Source organism: Leucoraja erinacea, chromosome 13, assembly GCF_028641065.1.
Source record: "Leucoraja erinacea ecotype New England chromosome 13, Leri_hhj_1, whole genome shotgun sequence".
Lineage (NCBI taxonomy): Eukaryota > Metazoa > Chordata > Chondrichthyes > Rajiformes > Rajidae > Leucoraja > Leucoraja erinaceus.
Genome location: NC_073389.1, coordinates 5,622,625 through 5,645,011, shown reverse-complemented (window position 1 = coordinate 5,645,011; position 22,387 = coordinate 5,622,625). Strand labels below are relative to the sequence as shown.

General features: G+C 42.9%; 1 protein-coding gene and 1 long non-coding RNA gene across 5 annotated transcripts in view; one reads left to right on the top strand and one right to left on the bottom strand.

Moving 5' to 3' along the window:
- Nucleotides 1-6,566, top strand: part of LOC129702576 (HMG box transcription factor BBX) — a 159,468-nt gene extending 152,902 nt beyond the window's left edge. For all 4 annotated transcript variants that reach the window (XM_055644362.1, XM_055644361.1, XM_055644363.1 and 1 more), the window contains exon 13: nucleotides 1-6,566. This exon is cut by the window's left edge and continues 1,014 nt beyond it. The gene's annotated coding sequence lies outside the window, so the exon portion shown is untranslated.
- Nucleotides 4,909-8,158, bottom strand: LOC129702577 (uncharacterized). The gene is made up of 4 exons (XR_008724404.1): nucleotides 8,099-8,158; nucleotides 7,376-7,458; nucleotides 6,119-6,188; nucleotides 4,909-5,031 (listed from the first exon to the last, which is right to left on the bottom strand). It is a non-coding gene; the product is annotated as an uncharacterized LOC129702577 (long non-coding RNA).
- Nucleotides 8,159-22,387: the final 14,229 nt, after the last annotated feature.

The following is a 22,387-nucleotide window of genomic DNA, read 5'->3' as shown; positions in this document are numbered from 1 at the left end:
GTTTATTAGCACAAAGAGATCCACTTCTTCTGTCCGACCAACAGCTAGAATTACTGATGTTTTGTACGACTTTGTTTAATACAAGCTGTTTCCTTCCTATATTGGTTGAAGATCATGTTACCAGAATGGAGAATGAATAGGGGATGACAAAGATCGTTTCAAAGCAGTTGTATGTACGTGAAGGATGGTGAAGTACTCTACCCACGCCATGCCCTTCACTGTAGTACAGCTGTAATTAAGTACCACACTTGTTGGCTCAAGTTCCTGACGCCAATGATACCAGAAGTTGGCGGTGCAAATATTACTCCATTGCCGGATTTTGGTCTTTGATAAGACACTCATGGAAGGAACAGGACCAGCTGAAGACAGCGGGCTTGGTTATTTGAGGAGACGGGAGCTCGGAGTTGTAATAAAACACTGCAAGTAACATGAAACGGCACGGTTATAATGAAGCCCGTATCTCCAAAGCATTCCTACCGATTGACTGTCTACATTAGATCAGAAGCAATCCTAAATTTGGCCCGGGCCGTATGACTGAAATCTAAACAAAGGCTTATGTACTGGAAGTCCTCATTTTAATATGACATTTGTTGGTAAAATTAATATATTTCCAGCTAGTTTTAGTGGCAATGTTAAACTTTAGCTAACAGTTTCATCTTCTTAAACTAACATTTCAGATTGATAGCCAATAAATAGAAACAGTGAACTCGGAAGAGTGGAACGATAACAAGGATAATTCTTTACATGCAATATACTTTTCAGAGCTCTGAAGGAAGATAAACTTCATCTATTCTTGATAAAAGCCTATTCTAGATTCAGCAGCAATCTTGATTGTCAGATTAATATGCTCTCTGAGTAAAGGATCTTAACTTGGCTTCAGGTGGACCGTGAGACTGAGGGTTTGACCATTTGTCGTGCTGCCCTCAGGTAGATGGTGGCCTTTCCCAGAACTTCCAAAGTAGATGTGAGTTGCTTTCCGTGCCTGAATGCTACAAGCCATCATGGCCCTGTTTTATTCATTTGCACTCGTGTGTTTTGTTTGTTTCATCTCACTGGCAGTTGTACATTTGAACTCTGTCCCAGATATTATCTGCCAGTATTGAGGGGCAAACAAATCTACCACATAGCACTTGTACCTGAGGGATGAGCAATAACTTCCAGCAGCATGGGCCACTGGGAATGGTAGCTACAGCACCCCGGGTGGGACCAGAACTCAGCTTGCCTGGGATGGGTCGGCAGTGAGGTGTTTGTTTAATGAAGGAGACACAGTGAAGGAGAGAGGTGGGGGATACATGGGGAAAATAATAGCGCTGATTATGTGCAGGAATCAAAATAACTCTTGAGTGGAGGGAGTTATATTATCCACAGTACACAAAGCACAGAAACCTGGCTAGACCCACTTCAGATGAGGGAAAGGTGTACTTCACCATCACAACTAATGGAGTGTATGCACGTTGTCATTGGACCTAGCACAGGGTTTAATTGAATGCTGTGTTTGCATGTGATTCACCTCTCAGCGTTGAATACAGCGGGCAGAGTCAAGCTGAACAATTGGCAAGTCCGAGACGTTGTCGACATGCATTGCACCCTGGGTCTCTGAATATCATTCAGAAAATTAATCAATTACTTCAGCAAAGTGAGGTGTGGGCTGGAAATGCACAAGCTTTGGGGCGATTGTCGGAAGCGACACTTAGGCATTGGTTGAGGTGAGAATTGCTGATCTGGGTTGCAATAGCAGAAGAGGCAGACATGACTCGAGGCAGCTGAGACTGCCACTTATTCTGAGCTGACACACAAGATGGATGCACTTTTCTCACCAGAACAATACAGGGAGCTGTAAACAAACGTGCGTTTAATTGTAAATTGGCCGTTACTTTGTGCAGAAGCTGCAGATTACAGGTGACGGTGAGGCCCAGATAATGTGCCCAGACGGCCCATCCTGGTGACATGATCTTTCACACGCGCAGACAACGCCGCGCTTCATACTATATTTGGTTTCTCCTTTTCACACACTAGCTGTAAATAACATCTTGTTAACGTTTTGTGAAATTGTCATCCTTTGCTTGTCATTAGAAATAACGTCTCTCCTTGTTGTAGAAACCAGCTTTTGCCCAAAGTCTAGCTAATATTTAAAATGGAGAAGTACACAAAGTAACTGTATTTAAATGTTACAATGCTTTTTCACAAGTTGAGTATAATGATAAAAATGTCTACTTTTTATGCCTGACCAAGTAGAATATAATTCATTGTATTTTTGCATTTATTTTGTTTGTTTTACTGTTAAGTGAAGTTTCCATGACATTGATAGGTGGGATATCGAGTTCATCGATGACCCTTCTTTGAATTATAGCGAGAGAGTGTGACTATTTTGAAGTATAGCTTATTGCACTTGATATCACTTTTTTTAGCATGTGAAAAGACTGCAACATTTGATCACCAACATAGACATGTGTGAGGTTGTAACAGCGGTAATTGGATGCCCCAACTCTGCCATGGTGCCTGTTCCTTGAGTGTGGCCAGTTGCTTACAATGGACAACGTGAGAGTTAGTGGTCGAGGGAGAGCGGGGAGGACAGACACATCCTCTCTGTAACGCTGCTTCTGTTGTCGCTGCAGTGGTGAGCACAGGGCGAGTTTGCTGTCAATGCCACAGTTGTACAGCAGGGGGCAGTAGGATGAATGTTGTTGTCTGTAGAGATGTCTCGTTGATAACTGCTCTGAAACATCTGCCCATTCACTTTGGCCCTTGTGTGCATCTGAAGGGATAAACGTGTGAGAATAGGGTCTGTGCCAGAACCTTCTCCAGGCCTACGCCCCAATACCATAACTTTAGAAGAAGTTTGATAGAGAGCCGATATTACCCGGTGAACGTGAGGCTGTGGGAGGAAGAGTAGGGATCATCACCGTGAACAGCAGGCGATGAACCTTCATCACCATCACCTGCAAATGGATGCTTTCCTCATGGCATTTCATTCATTGGCATCTTGATATTGGAAACATTTACCATTGGAAACATTCCTCAAATATTTATAAATCAGGGTTGCATATTACCAAACGTCATTCTGATTATTTGTTTTAAATGCTGAATCGTTGAGGATTGAGTTATCAAATCAATTCAGAGATGATTGTGACCACAACAATCCTTCTATCACTACTACATCCACGTAAGTTGCAATAATTCTGTGAGGCTCCTAAACTGTTCCACCCACTGGGACTGCTTGTGATTAATGTGTAACTAAAATGATATCATGTCCCCTACATGTTACTTCCTTCGTTTTAGTTACCTAAGAATTTATTTTAATCTGTAGGGGAAATGTCCGGACAGTCACAGCATGGTTTGTACAGAGACTTATCTAATCTTCAATGTAAGTGTTTTACTTACAAAGCATCACATGCATCATTTATATTTGTGTATTTGAAGTAGCTTTTGTTACGAAGAAATGCAATGACCAGTCACAATTTCCATTGTGAGTGTAATGGGTGAGGCAGTAAGGATCGTCTTGTGTGTGTAGCGGGAGTTCATACTCCTAGGAAGGAAGGAAGGAAGGAGGCAGTTGAACCTTCTTTAAGGCATAACTCCGTTATCTATAAAGATGGGAGATGTGTCTCGTTCTGATTGGAAACTTAGCCCAGTTACGTTTGTTTGAGACCAAGTTGATGTCACTCAATTTTTCTGACCCTGTGTCATACAAATAAATAATTGTTGCAGAGAATTAATAGGCTTGTTGTTAAAGAATACTCTGATTAGAATGGGAATGGCAACAAACTATTGCTGCCTGTAATTAATAATTTATTCAGACAAGAGAACGAGGGATATTGCTCTTCACTTCTAGATAGAATTTCATCATTCAGCTCTAACATGCACAATTTTATTGGAGATGTTTATTTTAAATGGTTAGAACTTTAACAGATAATATAACTTGTCATTTCCTTTTTATCTTCAATTGTAAAGCATAGATTAGCAAACAAAGCAGGGATTGGTTTGGCCAAAAACGATAAGGTTTCTCTGAAATTGGAACTGAAAACAAATGTGGCTTTACAAAATGTAAACCCTTTGATATTGTCATGTCTTAGTTATATAAGTGCTGTAGCAACATATTTGTAGCCAAAAGATTCATTTGCAATAGCGTTTCTTACACATTGTTTAAGAAAAATGTAATTTTGGAAAATCTAGATTTGAAAGAAAAGTCCGTCTACCGAGCCTGTTATGTGTATGAACGTGTGTGTTTATATCAGACTCGTGTGGTCACAGGTTGCAGCTTTGACCATAATAACTGGACCAGTAAAATACCCAATTAATGATAGAGAGGATATTCAGTGATAAGCTGGTGCTTACCTGCCGTTAAACACAGGTAACTTGCACAGGTGGCCAGCACAGGTGGCCTGCAGGGAGGCAGAGAGCAGTGTAATGCACCCAATGTGTTGACCAAATCCATGGTGCAATTTCATAATTTATTAGCACAAATTAGTTTTGGCCAATTAAAATGATTCCAGTCGTGTATTTGTAAATGGTAACTCAGCAATAGACTGAAATATTTAATTTTTTTGGATGGGGATAGATTGATGTAATAATGTATAGTTGATTTTAATTTTAATACCAAAAATACAGGGATGTTTCCTGATTCACAAGAAGTATTAAAGGAATTGTATTTCATTAGAATAAACAGCAGATAGTCAAATACCGCAGATAGTCAGAACCATGTTGATTAGTTTAAAGGTTCAGCATTAGTTTCTGTCAATATATAAACCACAACCTTTAGGCTTTGGTTGAAATATCATCAAAGTGTTTTAAAGGAAGATTAGTCCACCCACCAATCATCCCAGACCAACAAGTACATTTCAGTATTTGTCTAATGCTTTTTGCACTTAAAATAGAAATCGCTAATATTTGAATTAAGCAAGATAAATAACACAGCAACTTGCGTATTTAATGCTTCATTAATATCAAACAATTAGAAATAAGGAACTTTGAACAGGAAGCGTCATTGTTACTCTTGTGTCCACCAGTCACAATGTAAATCCATTATGAAGCCTAAAAAACAATCATTTACATTAAAAAGTAATAGATTTAGTTTGAACTCCAAATTTGTTGTGTAAATTCCATTCTAGGATTTCACGTAATTTTGATTCCAATCAAAGTCTAGATTGAAGCCGTTATTGAAATAGAGCCATGTTATGACTTTCTTTGGTTCTCTGAATTAAATGCTAACTCGCCAATATTTAGCAGTGTGTGGAGATGTTTCTTGAAGTGAACGTCCACTCTGCCAGACTGGGCTGGACTGTCCAGCCACTAACTTTCCTTTCCTGTGGGGAAACTACCCACATCCCTGCATGAACCGGTGGTTTTGATATTAATACTGCATTAGGAGAGGGAGATCACAATCAGCAGTTCTTCCCTTCAGTTGTTGGAGACCTTTGATCCACATTGATTGTACCGCTAACATGAAAGTTCAGAGTTTCAGATGTGTCACTGTAAACATCGCTACCCATCGTGCCATTACGGCATGTAAACCATGGAAAACTCAGGAAGGGACTGATCAAATTCCTGGATCAGGCACTTTACGGCATAACTTCATTCACCAAAACATTGACATTACATTTCCCGCAATACAATTCCTCACTCAGATCCAAACGCCAGAGGCTGCGGCTCTTTGCTCAGTGCTGGTCCCAGATACAACGGGTCTCTTTGGACTTTGTTGTCTGTGTCAACACACACCCAAAGAGCAGGACATTGAAAGACAAGAAATCCCCCATCGGCTGTGAAACCTGAGATCCACTGCAGTGAGTTAATTGATGTTCAGGGGTCCTGGCTCACCTTGTGCTACAGGGAGACCACCATGCTTGGAAATGGCTCTTGTGGTTTGTCAGATGGTGGTGTTTAAAATCACCTGCAGCCTTGGTAACCAGAGCAGTGGTGGTGATCATCAACATATTGAAACATTTGCCTTTTTTACTATTGTTGCAGGCAACAAAGTAGATGCCGCAGCATTTAGCTGCACTGTGTTCCACAGAGTACTACAGTTCATAATATACATTGAAAGGGTTAATGGCATGACTGTTGTCGTTGCTGAATCTTGCAGGGAACAGGGATTGTAAGCTACTTGGTGAAACACACTTACGGTAACTGGGGGACTGCAGTGGGTCATCGCTTCGATGTTCCTGGAAGAGTCATTTCAGTGAAGTATAATTCTGAAAAAGTGAAGCAGAATTCTTGGTGATGTTAGGATATCCCTATTACAGGAGAATCAGTTCCTGTTACAGATGGTGCCTGTGTACATAGCTCCTTTGTATTGCTTTGAGCAGAGTCCCGTATATATTTCTTACTAATATGCTCTGTAGAAATTGAATTCAGAAATTTTACTACTGATAATTAAGAGTTTAAAGCCACTAATTATATAAAAGTTGCATAATTTGACAGATGATCATTTTATATTGCGTACTGTTTATTGCCTGTGTTTAGTTTTGTGACTGAAACCGTTTTCCTTTCCCTCTGTTATAATGCTGTATGCTGCTGCAGTGTTATTCTCGCATTATTTCCTAGCAGGCAATAAAGCATATTGTACAGTATTATAAACCGAGTGTGATTATTATTTATAACACAATGTGGTCTTAATGTTCTACCAGAGTCCGACGTCATTAACAATACTGAACTCGTTTGACGGGAAACTACATCAATGTATTTCATTCACCATCAGCTAAGATTGGTCAATGTTTCAACTATTTAGATATGTGTTCTCACTTGGTAAGTATAACGGTCACGTTACATTGAATGACATTGTTAAGCTGCTCTTCATAGTTTAGTTTAGTTTATTATTGCCACGTGTACCGAGGAACAGTGAAATGCTTTCGTTTGCGTGCTATCCAGTCAAAGAAAAGACTATAAATGATTACAAACAAGCTGTCCACAGCGTGCGGATAAAGGGAACAATATTCAGTGCAAAGATATAACATTGAAGCCTGATTAAAGTCAAATTAACGATTGTTCAAAGGTCTTCAATGAGGTGGATGGGAGGCCAGGACATTTCCTGCATATCTACAACTTCTGCACCAATCAATGGCCCTGGAAGCCTTTGGCCATCACAGCACCCAATTCACTGCCGGCGTGTCTTTGGGAGCAAACCGGAGCACCCGGAGGAAACCCACGTGGTCACAGGGAGAACATGCAAACTCCGTTCAGACAGCACACAAGGTCAGGATCGAAACCGGGTCTCTGGGCTGTGAAGCCTCTTCAAGTACAGGTGGCCCCATAACAATGGCTTTGGGTGAGGTGAAGTTGCTCTTCCCAAATTCACAAATCACCGCCCCAAAATGTGAGTTACAGAATACATTTGCTCATGAAATGAGTCAACAGTCGACTGATGAGCAGATCAACTCACGTTTCTTGAGCCGGCTTCGAGTCGCAGAGAATCGTGATGTAGACCGTTTCCTCGCAACACACCAGCCTGTCTGCCAGCTTTCCCTGTAGAATGATGAGAGGCATGGATGGTGGAGACCCGTCACAAACGTTTCCCCAGGGTGGAAATGTCCAATGCGTGTGGACATCACTTGTAGGTGAGGGGGGGAATGGAGGTGCGGGGCGTTTATTTTTTACACAGAGTAGTGAGGTCCTGGAACACACTGCCAGGGGTGGAGGTGGAAGCAGATACAATAGTGGTGTTTAAGAGGCTTTTAGAAAGGCACATTGATGTGTGGGAAATAGAGGGGTATGAATCATGTACAGGCACATGAGATCAGTTTAACTGGGCATCATGTCCGGTACAGACATAGTGGGCCGAAGGGCCTGTTCCTGTGCTGTACTCATCTTGTTCCCTGATTTATTCCATTTTCCAATGAAGACCAACTCAACCGCACAACCTCCGGCTAAATGCCAACACGCCGCCATCATTAATTCCCTGTTGATCAGTTCGACTTCACATCTGATCATGTTCATTAATCCAGCCCAGTTTTGGAACTGTTATTCAGCGCCATTAACTATTTCCTGTACAACCCATCACGGTGATATCTACCCGAAATAGCCGGCAACTCAAACATAAACAAAGGAAATGTCTGAAATCTTTGTTTTGAATCAATAAATTAATTAAATGAGAAAGAATACTTACTGCGTTTGAAATAGCAAACAAGTGATGCCATCACAATCAGCATTGCCACAGCTAAGACTGACTTTTCCTATAGCACAAGTAATATTTTCTTTGCCTATAAAGATTTAATGATATGGTATAACATAATTATCCACTGATCAGACACCGATATAACATTGTTCCTTTGTCTGTACATTGACATATTTTTCACTAGGTTGCTAACGTTGAGATATAAGACCATAAGGCACAGGAACAGAATTGCCCATCATGTCTACTCTGCCATTCAATCATTGCTGATCTATCTTTCCCTCTCAACTCCATTTTCCTACCTTCTCCCAGTAACCCCTGACACCCTTACTGATCAGTAGAGCCAGGATTTATGCCATAAGTGCCTTTTCATGCCTTTTTTGATGATTTCCAGAAGAATGCCTGTTTCATGATTGAGTGCCTAAATCCGCCTTTTTGCAGTTTTAACGTAACTTACAAGAAAATTTAGACCGCCAGGGCAAAGCCCGGCTGTAAGTGGGTGTGAAGTGGTGATTGGAGAGGGGTGTGTGGGAAAGGGTCCAGTATTTGCAAACTGTGAGTAGGTGTTGGTTGGGGTTAACAGGGTTAAGTTTCTGTGTATCGAAACAGCAGTAGAACTCGTTCAGGTCGTTGGTCAGCTGACGATTGTCCAAGGAGCGGGGGGGGGGGGGTTTTTCCTCTTGTAGCTTGTGATTTTGTGCAAGCCCTTCCACACGGAAGAAGAGTCATTTGCTGAGAACTTGCTCCTCAACTTCTCAGAGTACCTTTCCTTGGCAGCTCTGATTCCTCCTCTCAGCTTGTACTTGGTTTGCCTGTAGAGGTCGGCATCCCCGCTCCTGTAGGATCTACCCCTGCAAGCGTCAAAATGCCTAAAGTCCAGTCAATGCCTTGTAAAAAACTGAACGATTTGGTGAGAGTGTACGGGAGTGGTATATTCTCTACAGACAACTGTGTGCTGTTTTGCAACGCATGTGAGAGAGCAGTGAATCACGAGATAAAATATTTCATCTCCATGTACGTACAGACAGCTAAACACAAGTTGGCGGCAGAAAAACAGAAGGTAGGAAATACGCAAGCTTGTCTCCTCACAACATTTACTGCTGGCTCCAATCGCAAATCTGAGTTTGAGTGATCTGTGCAACGCATTCATTGAAGCTGGAATTCCACTGTGGAAATTGGAAAACAAATCTCTCCGAGTTTTTTTAGGGAAATACACACAGGAGCATATACCAAGCGAGTCATCATTACGGAAAAAATTATGTTGACAACAACTTGAACATTGTTGTGCAGAAAATTAGAGATGAAGTTGCATGCAACAAAATATGGATCTCAATAGACGAGTTAACTGATGCTGTGGGGAGATTTGTTGACAATGTGGTCATTGGTACACTGGAGGCAGGTCAACAATCAAAGTATTTCTCTAGACTGACGAGAAGCCGAAGCAAAGAAATCGAAGCCAAAGAACCGAATGGAAGCGAGGCCGAAACGCCAGTAAACCGAAAGAGTACGAAGACGAAACGCCTAACCAAAAGGATGGGATGCCTAAATGCAAACTAACTGAAAGGGCGGGACACCTAAAAGCCAACGAACCGAAAAGCTGCGTCGTTTAAAAGCAAACTTATCGAATGGCCGCTCTGCCGAAACGCCACCTACCCGAAAGACGGCGTCGCCTACAGGCCAAAGGACCGACTGCCGCTCAACAGAAAAGTCCAGTAACGGACATGACGTTGCCGGGGGACGGGACTTGGCAGCGATTGGTCCAGACTCCCGTGTCCATCACATCCCTGTGAAGGGATGAACATTGTCCCACACCTCCGCTCCACCTGACCCGCGGAGGGTGGCCGTGGGAGAGTGGGGGCTGTCCCGAGGGATGCGCACATTCGGCCACTTTCAACTTGGTGCTTTAGTTCAGAATGCCCTGTCACCTATGGCTTGTGTAGGAAAAGGAACCCCACACTCCCGTCTCCCCCTTCTCTCTCCCTTCTCTCTCTCCCTTCTCTCTCTCTCTCCCTTCTCTCTCTCCTCCTCTCACTCCCCTCTTCTCTCTCTCCTCTTCTCTCTCCTCCTCCTCTTTCTCCCCTCTTCTCCCCCCTCTCTCTCCCTTCTCTCTGTCCCTCCCTTCTCTCTCACTTCTCTCTCCCTCACTTCTCTCTCCCTCCCTTCTTTCTCTCCCCTTCTCTCTCTCCTCCTCTCTCTTTCCCACCTCTCTCTCTCCCCCCCCCCTTCTCTCTTTCTCTCCCTCTTCCTCTCTCTCCTCCATCTCCACCGGCGGGAGCGTCCCACAGTCACTGACCGCGATGCACCACCATCGGACCCCAACCCCCACACCAGGGTGACCCCCCCGTCTCCGACTTCAAACAATTGCGCTAAAATTGAAATCTCGCATCTTTGCGAGGGAGGGATGGAATGGATGTAATCGCCGGCTAAAGCAAAGTCCGTTAGGACAGGGAAATAATGCCACCAGTTAATTAACCATGTTCCCGAATGTAAGAACGACTTATACATGTAACATTTTTGTTTTTAAATTAATGTAGCTCTGTTTTGATTTTTTAATGCCGATTTAAAACCCGGTCCCGTGGGAAGGGCTTGCGGCCGCTGGCTTCACAGTGCCTTCATTTTCACACGGACGGCTGCCAGTGTTTGGTGGCATTATTTCCCTGTCCTGACAGCCTTTGCTTTAGCTACAGAGAAAGTGCAGCATTTTGTTTGATCTTCTGTTTGTGCACGCAGGTTGATTGCATTCGTCGAAACAGGGTGGACCACGTGAAGGTTGCAATCTCCCACCCAACCTCCATGCCTGAAGTCATCTGTTGCCAGCCCTCATTTGTCCTGCTCTTTTATTGCTTCCAGTATCCCGTTCCTGCTTTCTCCCCATATCCCGTGATTCCATTAGTCCTAATCTCTAAATCCAACTCTCTCTTGAATATATCTAGGTTAGGAGGGAGAGATAGATCAGACATGATTGAATGGCAGTAGATTTGATGGGCCGAATGGCATATTTGTACTCCTATCTCTTTTGACCTTGTGACATCTGTTGGAGGTCTGCCTCTGTCTCCAGCAGCTGGCTCTCCGATTACTCTGGACCTGTTCCTCAGCTACCTCCCTCTCCAACACCTTCAGCACATCAATACCTCTCCTTGCTCAGGCCAACTTATCCCCAGTCACTCAGTCACCCAATAACCCATCTCCACAGTTGCAACGTGGAAAACATCCTGTCACCGTGCATCACAGCTGGTTTGCCAACAGCCCACCCAAGACCACAAGAAACTGCAGTGTTGTGGACACATCCCAGTCCATCACACAGACCAGGCTCTCCACATCAACTCCATCTCCACCACACGGCCTCAGAAAAATACCTTCAGCATAAACAAGGACCACTCACACCCCGGTCATTCCTGCTTCTCCCCTCTCCCATCCGGCAGAAGCTTGAAGGCTCATAGGTAGTATGTTACAAAACTTGCCTTCAGTGGCGCTGCAGTTCAGTCAGTGGCCGTGTGCGTGACTTTGGCGCCTTTGAGAGGGGGACGGGTTTAAAATGCCGTTTTCCTCCAGCCTGTTGAAGTCGATCTTTGTCAGGCTGTTTAGCTGCTGCAGAATAATCGCTCCAACATCCGTATTATCAAGTTGTTTTTTTAACTGCGCTGGATAATTTAATAGCAGGAGTAAATTAAAAATCATCTTCTAATGCCATCAACGGGACGGATCTCACGTACGGGACAAAGCAAGGTACGCTGTTTATTTTTACATATAAACGTGCTTCTTAGGATGCCTTTAATCGAAATTTCACGTTGCGAAAAGGTGACTTAGGCCCCATAAGAACCGGCAGTATGTTTAAATTCACCGCAAATGCAATGTTCCAAACGATCGCGTTCCACAAAATCCCACTCGCAAGATGATTAAAATTGCCATTAATTTATGGGAATAAAACACTAAATTCCTTCCATTTGGCCTATAAATTCATGACAATGAGATTTTAAAAATCATGTTATATTGTGAATTCTTGCGTGAATGTTATTTGGACACTTAGGCTATTTAAAAATATTAATCTTTTCTTAAGAAATGGATAGATGTTTAGATCTAGTAATTGAATTTTGTAATTAGCTACTATTAGGTAACTAACTAATTATATGCTTTAAATTCAGGTCATCCAAGTAAGATTGTTTCATATTTGTTTCAGAATGCTTCAATATATAATAACTGAAAATGTATTTCAGTTCCCTTAATTTTTAAGAAAGTTATGGGCTTTTGACTGTCCTCGATCACAGCTTTAGTGTTAAGTCAATGGAAAAGCAATAGGGAACAAGATGCTAATTTCCGAGTATGAAAATGGCCATAACATTTTAAATACTGAAGATATGAAAGTGAATTAGGTGCCAAATTAAACTTATTTTTATACTTTATTTGATGGGATAAATTGCAGACTTGATTTTTTAAATCTCAACATTTTGCTACTCATAGCACAAGTTCAGGAATAGCTCCTTCCCCACTGTTATCAGTTGTGGGCCGAGGTGCTTTTTTGTTTCATTTCATGACCCAAATCACATAACTACCTGTAATTATAACATATTGTGTAAAAGTATTATAGAAATCTGAAACTCGTCAAGAATAAAACCTGCACATATTTTTTTACATATGAGAAAAACCTCCAATTTTCCGAGTAGTAATTGTCCAATTAGCAAGTTTGACATTGAGTCGGACGCCTATTGACCAATCACGCTTTGTTTCATGGTAGCTAGGCAGCGAGCACTCTGGGATCATGGCTGCCTCCTAATTACATCAAAACAATAGCAAGGTTTCGAAGGAATAAAGGTAATGCTAATTTTGCTGTTAATTTTGTTTTACAATTGTCTTACAATTTTGTTAATTTTGTTTTACATTTATCTTTGTAAAGTTATGATGTGAACTGTTAAATAAAAATGTAGAGTTAGGATTAGGGTCAGTCGGTCGGTCGGGCGGGCTGTCGGCAGGCCGGTGGTTGCTGCGAGGGGTCGGTCGGGCTGTCGGTAGGCCGGTGTTGCAGCGAGCGAGCGGGCGGGCCGACGGAGCCGGCGCTATGGCGGTGCTGAAGGCGGCCTGGGCGGCGTGCAGGGCGGTGCTGCTCGCCACCATCATCACCACAACGATCCAGAAGAGCACGCTGGCCGAGATGGACGCTTTTAGCGGCCACACGTATGAAGCCTGCAGCCGGTCCCAAAGTGGCTCCAGCTCCAGCCATGCGCAGCTCTGGAAGGGGGGCGAGTTAGGGTTAGGGTTAGGCATTTTCCTCTCAGTGGAAGATGCCTTAGCCTTCCCCCAGCCTGGCACTGCCCCAGCCCCACTATGGCCGTGACCCCCAATCTGCACACTGGCAGTCAGCGGGGTTCAGTAAACGGGGGAACCCACAGGAACTGCCCTCACCCATTAATTAGGTGGGTCCAGGAGCCGGTGAAACCCGGGACCTCTGCGGCAGTCTCACTCAACATACACACTCACAATTATATTCATTATATTATTTTTATATAATATATAATATATGTAACTATATATATATATATATATATGGTATAATAATATATGGTTTAAATAGACCGCAGCATGGAATTAGGCTTCCCACGATGTAATATAAGCATTGAGCACTAGATGGCGCTTAACTTTTTGTATCTAATTTTCTACTTAGCTTAATTAATTAGTGTGCAACTTTTGGCATTGACTAGTTATGAATTCCTTCTCAATTATATTTTATCGAAATCTGTGCCAAATTTCCAGTAGATACCAGACATGGGTCACAAAAGTTAAATTCTAGACACATTTTCGATGCTCGCCCACAGCCTATTGTGAATAACCCTCCCATAAGCTACAGTATAGTCCCAATCTTCCGATCTACCTCTTTGAAGCCCTTGCACTTTTTATATCTGCACTTTCTCTGAAGCTGTAATACTCTGCTCTGTTTATTTTCTCTTTGCTCTACCTGTTGTACTCATGTGTGGGATGATTAGACCGGTTAGCATCCAAAACAATGTTTTTACCTGTAGCTCGGTACAAAATAAAGCAATTCTGACCCCCACTCACCGTTCACTGTCAGCCTTGTACCTTCTCCTTTTGCTGTCAACGTTGGGGAAGGTATTTCAACAGGTCATGAACGTTATAGTTGATTAAAGATGAGGAGTTGGCCGAGAGGTCCAGAGTAACATTAAAACCGCTCGTACAGGACTGTCGCGAACCGGAGCTGTGTTTATTTGCCATACGATGACACAATGGCCGTGCACTGGAGTTCCTCGTCCACTCAATCCTCATCTGATCTCCGTCCCCACTGCTGTAGGAACAGTTTATCCGAGCCACATCCCCCACCAGCACCTCCATCTCTGCTGGTGTCTGGGACACAGCCACGGTCTTGCTTTTCACTGAGGAAGGAAGAAGATGAACTGATTGTAATCTCCAGTGTATAATGAAGATATGGTGTGTTGAGATATGATGAAGAATTGAGGATATGATGTATTGAGATATGGTGAAGATATGACGATATGATATTGAGATATGGTGAAGATATGAAGATATCATGTTTTGAGATTTGATGGTTATGTAGATATGAGGATATGGTTTTGAGATATGGTGAAGATATGAGAATATGATGTTTAAGAAGGAACTGCAGATGCTGGAAAATCGAAGGTACACAAAAATGCTGGAGAAACTCAGCGGGTGCAGCAGCATCTATGGAGCGAAGGAATATAGGCAACGTTTCGGGCCTGATGGGTGGTGGGGGGGGGGGAGAAGAAAGGAAAAAGGAGGAGGAGGAGCCTGAGGGCTGAGCGAGGGGAGGAGAAAGTTAGGGCTATCAAAATTGGGAGAATTCAATGTTGTTGAGATATGATGTAGATATGAGGATATGATGTGTTGAGCGTACAGTTGCGTTTGAGGTTTGGTGGAAGGCGAGAGTGTGTGGCGCTAATCTGAATAAACACCAGTGTAAATATGTGCAGTGTTCACTACTGGGTCATGTTGTATGCAGTTGTCCACAGCCCCGCGTATTTTTTCAATTCGTTTTCGCATGGTCGGGGCAGGTGAGCCGACCTGAGAACTGCAGCCAGTCCCTGGGACGCGAGCTGATCTGGGAACGACAGCTAGTCCCTGGGCATGCAGAATGCCAACTTGATCATTATAGACAAATTGGGCCAGCAACGTACATGTTGTATAACTCTGACTATGAAGATTTGAATGGGCTTAGAATTACTATTTAAGCAAAATTGCCCCCACTTTACCCATTTTGATTCTTGAGATTGATATCCCTTTGCTCTGTTAACAACGTTAAAGTACTTATGAGTCAGGAAAGGGAACATGCTAGGTACACAAAAATGTTGGAGAAACTCAGCGGGTGCAGCAGCATCTATGGAGCGAAGGAAATAGGCAACGTTTCGTTCCGAAACCCTTCTTCAGATTCAGTTTTGTGTGCCTTTGATTTTCCAGCATCTGCAGTTCTTTCTTAAACACAAGGGAACATGTTAATTCATTTTAGTTTGCTTTAATTTGTTCATTGATTGTTTGTTGACTGTCATAATTTCTGAAATGGTCTTAAAGTAACTTAACTGTTATAAAGCAGTAATAAGTTATTTTTGTCCAAACAATTGGAACTGGCATAAAATGTATGCATTATTAGGTCAAAAAGGTCAAAAACTTTATTTGCCATTTGTGCTTACACACATAGGAACTCTTGGCATGGCCGCCAACTCTCACGCATTGAGCGTGAGACTCACGCATTTCACAAAATTCTCATGCTCTCACGCTGATCACAAAATTTCTCACGCTCAAAAATCTGCGGGTGCTGAAAGTTCAAAATAAAGCAAAAAATTGTTTTAGAGGCGAGTAAAATCCATGAGGGGAATATCAGGTGAATGTGTAGTCTTTTCCCCAGGATATGTGATTGGCTTAAAGCAGGGCTGTCAAACTACTGGCCTGCAGGATGATTTTGGGGGGGAAAAAGGAGTTTTGTTTCTCCCATGCAGATGGTGTGATAGGTGAGACACGACGGCGGTGGTCCCAGCACCGACCCCCCTCCCCCTTCCCCCCTGAGGCACGGCACACACCTCCCACCCTCACCTCCGGCGGCTCTATGTCCGTCGACCACTCTGTCCACATCCCATGGAGTTTTAACCCCGGCCCGGAGACAGGAGCGGACTGGTGCCGCCTCCGGAGCCAACTATGGGAGGGGGAACCACCCCCTCCCACACTCTCCCCCCATCGGGCAACAGGTGGCGCAATGGGCTAAGTGTTCGGCTGGCGACCGGAAGGTAGCCGGTTCGAATCCCGCTTGGAGTGCATACTGTCGTTGTGTCCTTGGGCAAGACACTTCACCCACCTTTGCCTGTGTGTGAATGTGTGTGAATGACTGGTGGTGGTCGGAGGGGCCGTAGGCGCAGATTAGCAGCCACGCTTCCGTCAGTCTGCCCCAGGGCAGCTGTGGCTACAGAAGTAGCTCACCAACACCGAGTGTGACTGAGGAGTGAATGAATAATGCGATGTAAAGCGCCTTGAGTATCCAGAAAGGCGCTATATAAATCCCATCCATTATTATTATTATTATCGGTCGCTACACTCCCTCGCAATTTCTCACTCTCAACAATGTTGGCAGCCCTGTGTCTTCCCTCACAGTGGACAATGCTGATTCTGCTATGGGGGGACGTTCATGTTAAATTCTATAGTGTGTTGTGTCTTTTCTCTTTTTTACTTTACACGGATGTATGGAAACCTGATTTCTTCTATGTAAAGCACTTTGGTTTCAACACAAGTTGATTTAAATGTTATATAGATAAAATGTAATTACTTACTTAACTAATTTTTTCCTCTTCACATACCTAAAGAAGCTTTTACTATCCTCCTTTATATTCTTGGCTAGCTTACCTTTGTACCTCATCTTTTCTCCCCGTATTGCCTTTTTAGTTATCTTCTGTTGCTCTTTAAACATTACCCAATCCTCTTGCTTCCCGCTCATCATTGCTACGTTGTACTTCTCATTTATTTTTATACTGGCCCTGACGCCCCTTGTCTGCCATGGTCACCCCTACTCCCCTTGGAATCTTTCTTCCTCCTAGGAATGAACTGATCCTGCACCTTCTGTATTATTCCTCGAAATACCTGCCATTGTTGTTCCACTGTCATCTCTGCAAGGATATCTTTCCAGTCAACTTTGGCCAGCTCCTCCCTCATGGCCCCATAGTTCCCTTTATTCAACTGTAACACTGACACCTCCGATCTACCCTTCTCCCTCTCCAATTGTAGATTAAACCTGACCATATTATGGTCACTGCCTCCTAATGGCTCCTTAACCTCAAGTTCCTTTATCAAATCCGGTTCATTACATAACACTAAATCCTGAATTGCCTTCTCCCTGGTAGGCTCCAGTACAAGCTGTTCTAAGAGTCCATCACGAAGGCACTCTACAAAGTCCCTCTCTTGGGGTCCAGTACCAACCTGATTTTCCCAGTCTACCTGCATGTTGAAATCTCCCATAACGACCACAGCATTACCTTTGCTACATGCCAATTTTTACTCCTGATTCAACTTGCACCCTATGTCCAGGCTACTGTTTGGGGGCCTGTAGATAAGTCCCACTAGGGGATTTTTACGTATTCACGTCCCCCCTCGCACCGCTCACAATTAGCCCTGACCTTACTCTTTTATCTCTTCTCAAATTTTCCTTCCCATTAATTCGAGAATCTTTTATAATTTTTCCTGTAGTCACTTCCCCTTTTGATCCAGTTTGATAAGTGCTACCTGAACCACCCGACTTAATTAAATATTTACCTTGGGTTATTCTTGAAGTTGAATCACAAGATCAAGTATTGTCAAATATCTGAGGCTTACAGAGTGCATGGTACCACTAAAAGGAAAGCAGTCTTTTCAATGAAAGTTGCTCCCAATGGGAACTAATGATAGAGTTGAAGGGACACACAATAAGGAAGTAGGGCACTGAGGAATAGTACCACTGATCATCAGCCAATCATTTACACATGAACCCCATCTTTTATTCTCCCCACATTCCTATTAACTTCCCCAGTTCCACCCATTCACCCATCAACCAACTAACCTAAAACACACACAAAAAAACTGGAGTAACTCATCGGGTCAGCCAGTGTCTCTGGAGAAAAGGAATAGATGACCTTTCAGGTGGAGACCCTTCTACAGACCAGAAGTGTCACTATTCCTTCTCTCCAGAGATGCTGTCTGACCCACTGAGTTACTCCAGCTATTTGTGTCTATCTTTGGCTTAAACCAACATCTGCAGTTCCTTCTACACAACCAACTAACCCATCAAGCTCCACATCTTTACCAGACGGGGGTAAGGTGGAGCACTGGGAGGAAACCCATGAAGTTACAAACTCCACAGAGACTGTATCAGAGGTCAGGACTGAAGCCACTTTGCTGGGTCAGTGAGGCAGCAGCTCTCTACCAGCTGCACTACAGTGCTGTTCATGATTTTACAATATTATAATGTTTAAGTTTCTCAAATAAAAAAAATATTTATAGTTTGTAGTGTAACTTTTTAACACAAAGGGAGGTAGGTGAATAGAACGAGTTGCCGGAGGAGGTAGTTGAGGCAGGGTACTATCACAACATTTAAGAAACATTTAGACAGGTTCATGTATAGGACAAGTTTAGAGGGCAGATGGGACCAGTGTAGATGCGGCATGATGGCCGGTGTGGGCAGGTTGGGCTGAAGAGGCCATTTCTCCGCTGCAAGACTCGATGACTCTAGTAAAAGGCACTTTCCCTTTCACAGAAATAGTTATAGCTAATGAAATACTTCTGAAATATTAACTTTTTGTGTTGGAATGTTCAAAAATGGCAATGAGAGAAAAAAACAGGTAATGTCTCGCAGAATTAGGCAGGACATCAGGGAGAATGTCCCCAATCATATTCATTTTAAAATTCCAACAAAAATCCTACAAAAAGTAGACTTCTCATCAGCTATTGAAAGCTGAACCTTCTCGCAAAATGTAACAATGAGTTTACCACCCGCAACTCTGCTGGTAGCTGCTAATGAAACTAATTAACCTTTGATTAAACTCTTGAAACCTGATTCCGATTAAAGAGTTATTCAAATTTTCCAATAAAAGTTAAAATGGCCACACCCATCCGATGATGCAACTTTTTTTCTTTAATCGTGAAGCTTTTATTTCGTAATCCAAAAAATCTTGACGTTTTTAAGTGTTACCTCGTTCTTTCAATAGTCCAGGCGAACCTTTCTGTGTTTTCAGTACAAACATACTGAAAGACAAGTGACCTTCATTAAGTGTCCACTCGATTCAGTTGCAGTATTCTTGCCTTTGATTAGGAAGAGTTGGTTGCTGCTCCCTGTATGGTCGTGCAGTACTGAGAATGCTGCATTGTGGTGATCACAATGATATCCTGATTGACTGTTCAGGGAGATGTGAAAGACTTTGTTTTGCCCCCTTATCAAACAAAGCAGTAATTCTACTCAGTAACTATAGTAATATTCATTGAATCAATCACTGAAGCGGTTTCGCTGCCCAATAGTCTTCTATGTTCGGAGGATGTAGGAAAGGTTTGGATGGCTCTGGACAAAATAGGTCAAGTTTAGATGGGAATCTCAGTCAGAGTTGGGCCAAGGAGCATGTCCATTGATAACTAAGCTTCACAGTTAGACCTTGGAAAATGTTGATCACTTCTTGTAACTCAGGAGCGATCTCGCAGAAAATGACACATCTCTGATGAAATTTACCATCGTCTTCAATGTACTAGCACAGCCTTTGGTCAATTGTGAAGGTTCTTTGTGAACTTAGGCCTGGAAAAAGCTACCACACTGCAGTGCTCCCTTGCATCTTTTTCAAACTGGGATACAGATCATCAGATGTTTAAGATGTATCAGGTTTCAGACTCATTAATCTATACAATATCTTTTATTATTAACACCCTCTTACTTCCTCATTTTCACTGACCTCTTGGTTCTTCAGCATGCTAAGGATTTTGGTGCCTTCTGTGAATATAGCTTGCTACACAAGCAGGAAACATTCACAAAGATTGGTACACCAATAATGGGATTTCAAACTGAGACGTCACCTGTGCATGTTCCAAAATGATGCTGCCTGACATGCTGAGTAATGCCCCTGTCCCACTTAGGAACCTGAACCGAAACCTCTGGAGACTTTGCGCCCTAACCAAGGTTTCCGTGCGGTTCCCGGAGGTCTCCCGACCTACTTCCACTACCTGCAACCTCCGGCAACCACCTGCAACCTCTGGCAACCACCTGCAACCTCCGGGAACTGCACGGAAACCTTGGGTGGGGCGCAAAGTCTCCAGAGGTTTCCGTTCAAGTTCCCTAAGTGGGACAGGGGCATTACTTAAGCACTTTATCCTTTTGTGTATTAACCAGTATCCACAGTTCTTTGTTTCTACAATCAATGGCATGACTGCCTTGACAGCATTGATGTACAGAGGGATCTTGTGGTCCAAGTCTATAACATGCAAGTGGCATCACAAGGGGTTTGTGTAGTAAATGAAGGCATATGGTATGCTTGTTTTCATAGGTCAGGGCATTGAGTATCTTCCTCATTCGTATGGCGTGCACAGCCCAAAGTTGTTAGACAACTTGTTATGTTGGATCTTCTGTTTGTGCGCGCCAGAGTCCGGAAGTCATGATGCATCTTTATGGGACTTTGGTTTTGCTGCATTTGGAGTCAAACTCAAAAAGCTGCAGTAACTCAGCGGGTCAGGCAGCACCTCTGGGGGAAAAGCAATACACAACATTTTGTGTTGAGATCATTCTTCACTCATTTCTCATTTACAGTGTTGCCTGCAGTTCTGGTTATCCCATTCCAAAAATGATCTGGAGGCTTTGGAAAGGGTGGAGAGGCAGTTTACCAGAATAATGCCTGGATTAGAGGGTATTAGCTACAGGGAAAGGTTGGACACTTAGATTGTTTTCTCTTGAAAGTCAAAGGATGCGGGGTGACTGGTTAGAAGTAAATAAAACTATGTGAGAGACACAGATGAGGTAGACAGTCCAAACCTACTTCCCTGAGTGAAAATATTAAATAAGATAATTTTTAGCATTAAGGTCATAAGCGATAAGAGTAGAATTAGGCCATTCAGCCCATCAAGTCTACTCCGCAATTCAATCATGGCTGATCTATCTCTCCCATCTTTAAGGTGATAGGGGTAAAGTTTAAAGAAGATGTGTGGGAGCACCTGGAGCTTGCTGGGGGTGCAGGCCGGTACAATTGTGCCAGTAAGAGACTTGTAGATGAACATTTGGTTCGACAGTGATTGGAGGGATATGAATTATGTGCAGGTAGATAAGGGTACGTCTTGGCATCATGTTCGGCACAGACAGTGGGCTGAAGAGCCAGGTCCTGTGCTGTAGTGTTCTTTGTTCTATGTAATCAATGCCTTGCCAGCAAAACCATATATTTAATAACTTAGTAGGACAATAATTAAAAGACTGAAATGAAGTGAAACGCCCACAACTTGCTTGAAACTTATCTGTACCAAGATTACATCCATTGTGGAGAGTCAAGTTCCAACTGAATACCAGTTAGTTAGTTTAGTTTATTGTCATGTGTACAGCTTTTGTTGCGTGCAAACTCAGCAGCGGAAAGACAATACATGATTACAATCGAGCCATCCACAGTGTACAGATGCATGTTAAAGGGAATAATATGAATCATCTTTAGTGCAAGATAAAGTCCGATTAAAGACAGTCCAAGAATCTCCAATGAGGTAGATAGTATCTCAGGACTGCTCTCTAATTGTTGGTAGGATGGTTCAGTTGCCTGATAACAGCTGGAAAGAAACTGTCTCTCAATCTGGAGGTGTGTGTTTACAAACTTCTATACCTCTTGCCTGATGGGAGAGGGACGGAGTGGCTGGGGTGCAACATCCTTAATGCTGGTGGCCAGCATACTTGTGCTACCATAGAAGTGCAGTGGGTCAAGGTACAGCTTAATATCCCTGGTAGCCACGATGGTAGAGACATTATGGCAGTGACATTATGGCAGTAAACAAGTAACACAATTTCAGGACATCTTTTGGACGTGATTTTTACTCAAGTATAAATACAGGTAATAAAACAGTAAAAACGAGTTGTAACTTTTAATAAAAAAACTTTGTCAAACAAAATAATTTCCAAAAGTGCATTTCTAAATTGTACCCTAATGGCACCATAACTAACATGAAAGTAATAGATACATTATATTCTAATGTACTCAGTGCTTTCCTCAAATCTGTAGCACCACTTTAAATGTACAAATGCATTTCCAAGCAGAAATATAATCTCTCAATATAATCTCTCTC